The 8393-nt window shown below is 42.5% G+C and overlaps 1 non-coding gene across 1 annotated transcript; it reads left to right on the plus strand.

Annotated features, from left to right (window-relative positions):
* The first annotated feature begins 2894 nt into the window (after positions 1-2894).
* On the plus strand, positions 2895-2964 carry LOC137217924 (small nucleolar RNA SNORD82). The gene has a single exon (XR_010940316.1). It is a non-coding gene; the product is annotated as a small nucleolar RNA SNORD82 (small nucleolar RNA).
* Positions 2965-8393: the final 5429 nt, after the last annotated feature.

The following is an 8393-nucleotide window of genomic DNA, read 5'->3' on the forward strand; positions in this document are numbered from 1 at the left end:
AGCATGAGTACCTAATGAGATAGAACCTGTAGTTCTTTTTTCTCCAAACTCCAGAATATTTGCAATGAGTTAAGCTTCTCAAAAGGAAACCAAGAGTTTCATGGTTCCCCACAGGTAATTCAGTTTGGAGCAAGTGTGAAAAGGTGAGTTGAAATGAAGCACAAAATAGGAAACAGTGGATTCCCGAAAACCAAGCCGCAGGTGAGGCGGGCCGGGCCCCCCGCGTCCCCAGGCTTGCTGGAGCTATCTGGTTAATTTATTTCTGGGGTCTAGTTTTGTAGCAGCAGCCCACCATACTCAGCATGAATTCTGCCTCTGAAATATAATTACCAAGATGTGAAAAATGATGGAATTCACTGAAATGATAAAATAGCATCTGTTAAGGTAACTTTTGGCAAGGTTCCCAGCTTTTCATTACTTAAGAGGAATAATGATGTGTTAGTCGCTGTGAAAAAAAGAAAACTCTGAGAAAACGTTAATCATGACTCAAGTGTAACGCCATCATGTACCTCTCAGAACATCCCACGAATAATTTCTTTGGCCTTTACAGCTATTTCGTGCCCCTCTGAAGTGCGGTTTTGCAGTGAAAAAACTTTTTACCTGCAGAGTTTACTGTTAGCCAGTAAGTTCCCTTTATGGTTGATTCCTTATCTTTTCAGTGAGGGAGTAAATAAAAAGGAAAAAACTCGTCAAAATGATGTTTTAAAGTAACATGTACCCGAGGGACAGAGTGGCATGAAAGTTTGGGGCTGAGGATAGGTAGTTTCAGTTTTTAGAATATTGTCCATATGTGGGAGTCTACCAACACCGACTCAAAGCATTTTAGGTTTCCATCATCCCCAGTAAATGCCACAGCTCTGTCCTCTTTTCCTTCTGTAGTGTTCAGCACTGCCAGATGAAACACAGGACACCCAGGTAAATCGGAATTTCAGACGAACCGTTTTTTCATTTGAGCATGAGATACACGTACTGTAAACAATTAACTGCTGTTTATCTGAATCTTAAATTTAATGTGATATCTTGTATTTTTATTTGCTAAATCTGACAACCCTTGAAGTGGTACCTGTTTTCACACATATGAAGTTATTTGGTCAATAAAAGCAAAGTTGATTCAATATCACAGCATAGCAGCTGCTCAGTATGAGGGAACATCTAGTAAAAGTAATGTGTTTTGGAGAGGAAGTCACATAAGTATGGGAAGTAGAGCATATTGTAATTCATTCTTGAAGGTTCAAGGTTCACATGACTACATGAACATCTCTAAGAATTTCTAAACTGGGGAAACAGAAAATGTTTCTATAGCCCAGAATTGATTAATCTGATTTTACCAGAGAAACTGATTTGTTGCCTTCATTTGGAGGGAGGGGAGGAAGGTACTTCGTGTGTGTGTGTGTGTGTGTGTGTGTGTGTGTGTGTGTGTGTGTACACATGCACATGCGTGCTCGTGATTGCATAATAGGCCCCTGGGAAGTATTAGGAAATAGGAACGAATATGAATCCTGAGATGATAATTTCGGTGTATTCCAACACAACATGAAAAATACCTATTGCCTTTAATTTCCTTTTCCCCACATGTCTCCCGAAATCTTGGCAATTAGGTGAAAAGGGAGGAGATTTTCTCATGTGCATCTTGAGTCATTCTTAGGACTCGTATAAAATAAGATTACCTTATTTTCAAATGTATTTCTGGTAAATTGAATGTGAACGGCAGCTAATGTACATTATCTACAGTGAGAAATGTTACAAATGAGAACACATGGAATATTAAGTAACAAGAAAGGGTCAACTTTTGAGAGACTCAGCTCAGCTGTGGATTTTCCCAACACCTTACACTTGTTCCCTGTGTGATTATCCATACCTGTGTATGGTATGTAATTCCAAGGTGTTGAAAACAACTCTTGAAAAATCTTTCTCTCCTTATTTCCTGAAGTCTGAAATTCAGCAATTCTGAGAGCATCGTGTGGTTTTTCATGTTCGGTACTGTAGTAGTTACGGGTTTGGACTGAGACCGAGATCCAAAGTTAGGTTTTGCCACTAATTTTCTATGTGACCTTGAGCAACATAGGAAGTTTCTCTCCCCAGTTAGCTCATCTGTGTGTGAACTGGTGTTTCCCTCCGGGGCTTCTGAGGATTGCACGAGGTAGCGCTCGTCCTTCAGCCTGAGTGGAGGGACCCTATCTTTAGTGTTGTGTTGTTCGTTGCTGTTTTATTCTGCTTTGTGTTGTTGCCGCTGCGGCTTGAGCTGTCAAACACCTGTGCTGGGTGGGAAACATGGTGGGAAATGGAAACATTTGTTTCTAAGTGTGGTCCCAGCATTCAACTGAGAGGGTGTTACCCGCGGCTGTCCTTTGCTCTGCACATCAGGGTGCTTTTGTTCCAGAGAAGCTGCGTGTCCTGCCCTCTCCAGACACAGGTTTTGGTTGACATGGAGGCTGTAGAGAGGGAGGGTGTGGTTCTCTGGCACCTCAGGGTGCCTGCTACTCTTATATTCCTTTTAATACCCTCGGAGTATAAAATTACTGGGTGACACATTTCCCCGCTGAAAACTATAGATACCTCGCTGTTGTCTTCTGACTTTGAAGTCTGAGCCTAACCTGACTTTCTCCTCCTCCAGTGAAGGTGTCTCTCTTTTCTGTCTAAACACCTGAATGGCTTTTTATCCTTAAAGCAAAAGCTTTGGAATGTATCCCAGCGCCGTTAAGTCTTACCTGATCTCTCCCCAAACTTATGTTCTTTGGATTCGCGTGTTTCCTTTTATATTATTTCAGGAGAAAATTATTTTTTTCATAATCATCCATTTCACAGTTTAATGTATTAAACAATGTAAATGCCTTGATTTCACATATTTTTTAAATCATTTTCACCATATTTGCTTCAGATTTTAAAAAAAGATACACGCGTGTGATGAACAACCAAGAGACTTAATACTGAAACCTGATGTTATATTGCAATGTTCTGATGTGCTATGAAAAAAAAAGTTACACTGACATTCTCCCATTCTTCTCCTCCCTCCTCAAGGAAATCAGCTTGTAAAAGTGACACTTGTTCTTCTTGTAAAGGTTTTAAAATATTTTAACTATAATATGTACGTATCCACAAATTCATGTGTTTCAAAATCCTACTTTATTTGGGGGCAGTCCTTAATCTTTTCATTGGATCATCTTAATCCTTCTTTTTTTTTTTTTTTTTTTTTTTTGTGATACGTGGGCCTCTCACTGTTCTGGCCTCTCCCGTTGCGGAGCACAGGCTCCGGATGTGCAGGCTCAGTGGCCATGGCTCACGGGCCCAGCCGCTCCGCAGCATGTGGGATCCTCCCGGACTGGGGCACGAACCCGCGTCCCCTGCATTGACAGGCGGGCTCTCAACCACTGCGCCACCAGGGAAGCCCCATCTTAATACTTCTTAATGGTCGTCATCTCTCTTTCAGATTTTACTTCAATCACATTGTCCTTTTCAGCTCATTCATTGTGGTTCTCTGATGGCTTTCCTTTAAAGCTTTCCTTTAAATCCAGTTTATGGTCCACCCTATCTTGTTTTCTGATGATTCCTTTATTCATTGATTCTGTAAATCATGACGCCTTTGTTCCCTTGGTTCTGCAGTCTTTCTTTTTTATCTCAATTCAGTACTTTTATCATCTTACCTCTAAGCTTTTTTTAACAATTGGAAGTCGTGTTCTTAAAAGGGTTTTCAAAGAGCTAACATAAACTTTTGGGGGAGTTTTAAACTTCTCTTTTATTTTCTTCCAGAATGGATTTATGCCCTTTTCTCTTTCTCTTTCTCGCACAAGACACTTGGTACCCATCAAGATGTGGCCCTGGAGTCTTCCCTTCCTGCACAGAAGTCAGACTCACCTGCTTCTTCCTTTCATTTCACCTTTCCCCCCCACCCCCACCCCCCAGAGTGTTTTCTATGCAGCTTTCCAAATGCAGGAGTGTTATTAAGAATTCTCAAGAACTTGCTGACTCTCACGTATGTTCTCAGAGGGATGGGAATAGGCAAATAATTAGAAGTCAGTCCTGTTCTGTTCTATCAAGACTAGTTTTTTTCCTTCTAGTACTTTCTGAAAGTTTGTGGTGTAGATTTTGATCAATTTGGGAGGTGATCAGTTTCACTTTTTTTGACATATGTCATTGGAATATGGGTAATTTATCACATGACTTCATTTTACTATCTTTGCCTGGAAGGAAGGAATGGGTATTTTAGAGATGTAAAGAATAACTTATGGATTTACTGTAATTCTTATGAAACTCAACATGCCCCAGACTGAATCCACTATCTTCCCCATCCTCTATACAGTCTTCTCTTTCTCTTTGTGATCTCACTTGGGGGAACAAGTCCGTGTTCGTTACCTAAGACAGAAACGTCTGAGTAACATGTGATATTCACAAAGGTACTAGTGTATGGTCAGATTTTTTCTCAGAATGAGATGTTTGGGAAGTGGCTTATTTGTGGAAACAAATTTTATAAAAGGTAGAATTTTTCCTTTTTTTCTGAAATATAGCATTTAAAAATACAGTTAAATAACCTCATACTTATGGTTGCGACTGGGTGTATTGTTAAACAATCCATGCATATGTAAACTGGAAATTCTGTTTCAGCAGCTTATGGACAGAAGCCTCCAGAGAGTAGCATTTTCGATTACTCAGCACTTCACACACATTCTGTGTCTAATGAAATTCACTATTCGAAGACCTTGCCTTTTTTTTTTTTTAACATCTTTATTGGAGTATAATTGCTTTACAATGGTGTGTTAGTTTCTGCTTTACAACAAAATGTATCAGTTATATATATACATATGTTCCCATATCTCTTCCCTCTTGCGTCTCCCTCCCTCCCACCCTCCCTATCCCACCCCTCTAGGCGGTCACAAAGCACGAGCTGATCTCCCTGTGCTATGCGGCTGCTTCCCACTAGCTCTCTACCTTACGTTTGGTAGTGTATATATGTCCATGCCTCTCTCTCGCTTTGTCACAGCTTACCCTTCCCCCTCCCCATATCCTCAAGTCCATTCTCTAGTAGGTCTGTGTCTTTATTCCTGTGTTACCCCTAGGTTCTTCATGACATTTTTGTTTTTCTTAAATTCCATATATATGTGTTAGCATACGGTATTTGTCTTTCTCTTTCTGACTTACTTCACTCTGTAGGACAGACTCTAGGTCTATCCACCTCATTACAAATAGCTCAATTTCGTTTCTTTTTATGGCTGAGTAATATTCCATTGTATATATGTGCCACATCTTCTTTATCCATTCATCCGAGGATGGACACCTAGGTTGTTTCCATCTCCGGGCTATTGTAAATAGAGCTGCAATGAACATTTTGGTACATGACTCTTTTTGAATTATGGTTTTCTCAGGGTATATGCCCAGTAGTGGGATTGCTGGGTCGTATGGTAGTTCTATTTGTAGTTTTTTAAGGAACCTCCATACTGTTCTCCACAGAGGCCTTTTGCCTCACGTTTGTGTTGTGAAGTGGATCAAAACACAGCCTTGAGAGAGACACAACATCCAATCACTGACCACTTAGATGATCCTAAGAGTGTTGGTTCCTCCAACAGAGTGAGTCTGTGAAGAACTGAGAATAAAATTACACACTGAACACATGAGTTGGAGCATCCTGGTGATGGAGCTGGACTGGGGTGTTGTAATCTCAGACTAGCGTAGGTGATTAGGCAGTCTGCAGCCTGGATAAGGGGTGCGGGTTGTAAGACCACAAAACGCGGAGAACATGCAGTCTGTCTCCAACGAGATGAGGGACTGAGAAGAAGTCTTGGAGAAAAGGAGCTCTGTGTATCTGTGCCCCAGGTCTCACGTTACACGCCTGCTTGCTGAGGAGACACCCTAGGAAGACGCTTAGGAAGGTAAGTAAATTACCCTAGTTAGCAGAATCCCACTTTCCCAGGTAAAGGGTGTCCTTACCTGGGAAAGCTGGACACCAAATACAGAGAGGCATTAGAGGAGCCCATAGGATTCAAACCCATTTTGTGCTAATTTGGGGAGTAAATCAGGGCAGTGTTCAAGAGAACAGTGCCCAATAAAAACCTGAACATATGGGCTCTATAATTCCAATATAAAATATACATTTGAGATGAAAGGTATAAAAGTATTTCACCAAGCTCATAAAAAAATGTTGGAATGATTGCAAACCAGAGACTTCATAAGCTTATAAGTTTAATTTATTTGATTTACAAAAAATTACTTCTTGGAGACATTTTTTGTTAGAATATCAAAGTCATTTGAGTGGTTCAAACATTACTTTTATAAATGTTGAAAATACCGTTTGGGTTTTTGTTTTTGGGTTTTGTCTGGAGAAGCTGACCGCTAAGACATCAGCTCACGTCAGCAGTCCTCGTTCAGACCCCATTTTCTCCAGGGTTATCCAAGGTCACCATCTAGCCGTGCCGGAACCGGGACAGGAAGACCCATTCTTGCTGGATTCTTTCTTCCCCTCAGCGAGCCCCACCCCAGCACACACCCATCCATTATCCTTCATTGTGTCACAGCATTTTCTGCCGACCTGTCTCCCTTCTCTCCATTTCCCGGGATATAGTTACAGGCTGATAGCTCTGCTGGGGCCCCAGACTTGTTCTCTGCCAACCCACTGTACCAGCAGAGACCGGCAACACTTCCTGGGGTACAGCTCAGGCCACTTACAGCATCTCCAATTTAAGAGCCTGTGGTGGCCCCGTGCGCATCCTGAGGCACCTCAGAGCTCAGGTGCCAGCCCAGCCCTTCTGCGGAGGCAGCTCAGGTTCTCACCGTTGGTCTATTATTCCCCTCCCTGTAAACGGTATGCCTTTCAAGGAGAGATGTCTTATTCACCGTTAGATCCTCTGTACTTTGCACAGCGCTTGGCACTGTGCTCAGTAAATGTCGAACAAATTCCTGAATTGCTAACTAATGAACCGTCTAACTGATAGGCCTCCAACGCTGACATTCCCGTTTACTTATTCCCGTAAGCCAGTGGTCCTCAGCTCCTCTTGATTCTGCCCTCCAAGCAACACTTGGCAGTGTCTGGAGACATTCTCGATGGTCATAACCCGAGTGGGGTAGTGATTATGGCGTCAAGCGAGCAGAGGCCGGGGGGACTGCTAAACAGCCTACAGTGCGCACACAGGGTCCTTCCTCATGACAGAGGATGGTTAGGGTCCGAGTGTCAGTACTGCCGATGTTGAGAAACCCTGATTCAGAGTAGCTGTAAGGTGAAACCTGACACAGTGTTGCGTGGATTATTTTTCAGTTGTTAACTAGCAACAAAACAGTTTCTTTTATTCCTAGGTAACTGTGTCTTCCCCAGACTTTAGAGATGATTGTCTAGTAGAACTTTCTAAGTGCAGTGTATTTTTTTTTTATCCTCAGTGGTAAATGTGGAGAATTAGTGGAAGTACTACTATATCACGATTCCAATTGGTTCCCCTTTAAACACTGAAATGTGTCTCAACTTGTGTTCTCTATTGCTTCTTGAGGTTTACAAGCAAAACAGACTCAGCTTCCTTTTCATGTGTGAAGTCCATTAAAGTGAAACTTACACACAGAGTCCTCACCCTAACGGTTTTCCTCTTTGGGCAAGTACTGGATGTATTTGAGGATTGTGAATGAGTTGACAGAAGTTGAGGTGGGCCCAGCTGTGTGGAATTGCGGCACCGAGGCATGGAGAAAAGTGGTTGCCAGGCCCCTGAGCTTCATGGCTCAGCGCGAGTCACTAAACCAACACGTTCCTGCGGAAGAACTGGTTTGCCGGCAGCCGTGGAGTTGCACAGCATTGTCCTGTCTGGTTAAGTGACTGACGATGAGCGGCCTGGGAGCCACAGAGCGTCGTCTGGAGGGAGAATCCACTGGTGTTAACGACTTGTAGGTGCATTTTCACCAGGTGATCCGTGTCGTGTGTCTGTGTGAACCAGGGACACCTAACAGACAGCTTTGCTCCAACAGAGAAAATCTTACGAAGGTCACCCTTTCAAGTAAACGGGCCGGAAGGATTTGGGATTTATTTTCTGTGAAAGCCAAACAAAATATAATTGCATCATGGTTTGTAGATTTCAAGTACTGATTCAGGCAGGGATCCAGTTCCTGCTGAGAGCAGTGATTGGGTGATGGCTGGGGGTACTCAAGTGCAGCTTGTGAGGGAGGACTTCATCCACGGTTTATTTATTTACACTGGTATAAATTCAGCCCCTAGGACTCCTCGTAGCTCCTTCCCTTTGACTGCTAAGCCAGCACTAAGTTGGTACAGCAGTTTCAGCCATTAGCCAATTTGGTGGCTAAACTAGGCACTCAGAACATGAATAATTAAAAAGTGGAAGCATTTTCATGCTGTTGAGTCCTGACTGATGAGAAGATAGCTAGTTAACGATCTATAGTTAGTTGACTAGCTGGACCTGAGACACTGTATG

This window comes from Pseudorca crassidens, chromosome Y (genome assembly GCF_039906515.1).
Source record: "Pseudorca crassidens isolate mPseCra1 chromosome Y, mPseCra1.hap1, whole genome shotgun sequence".
Taxonomy (NCBI): domain Eukaryota; kingdom Metazoa; phylum Chordata; class Mammalia; order Artiodactyla; family Delphinidae; genus Pseudorca; species Pseudorca crassidens.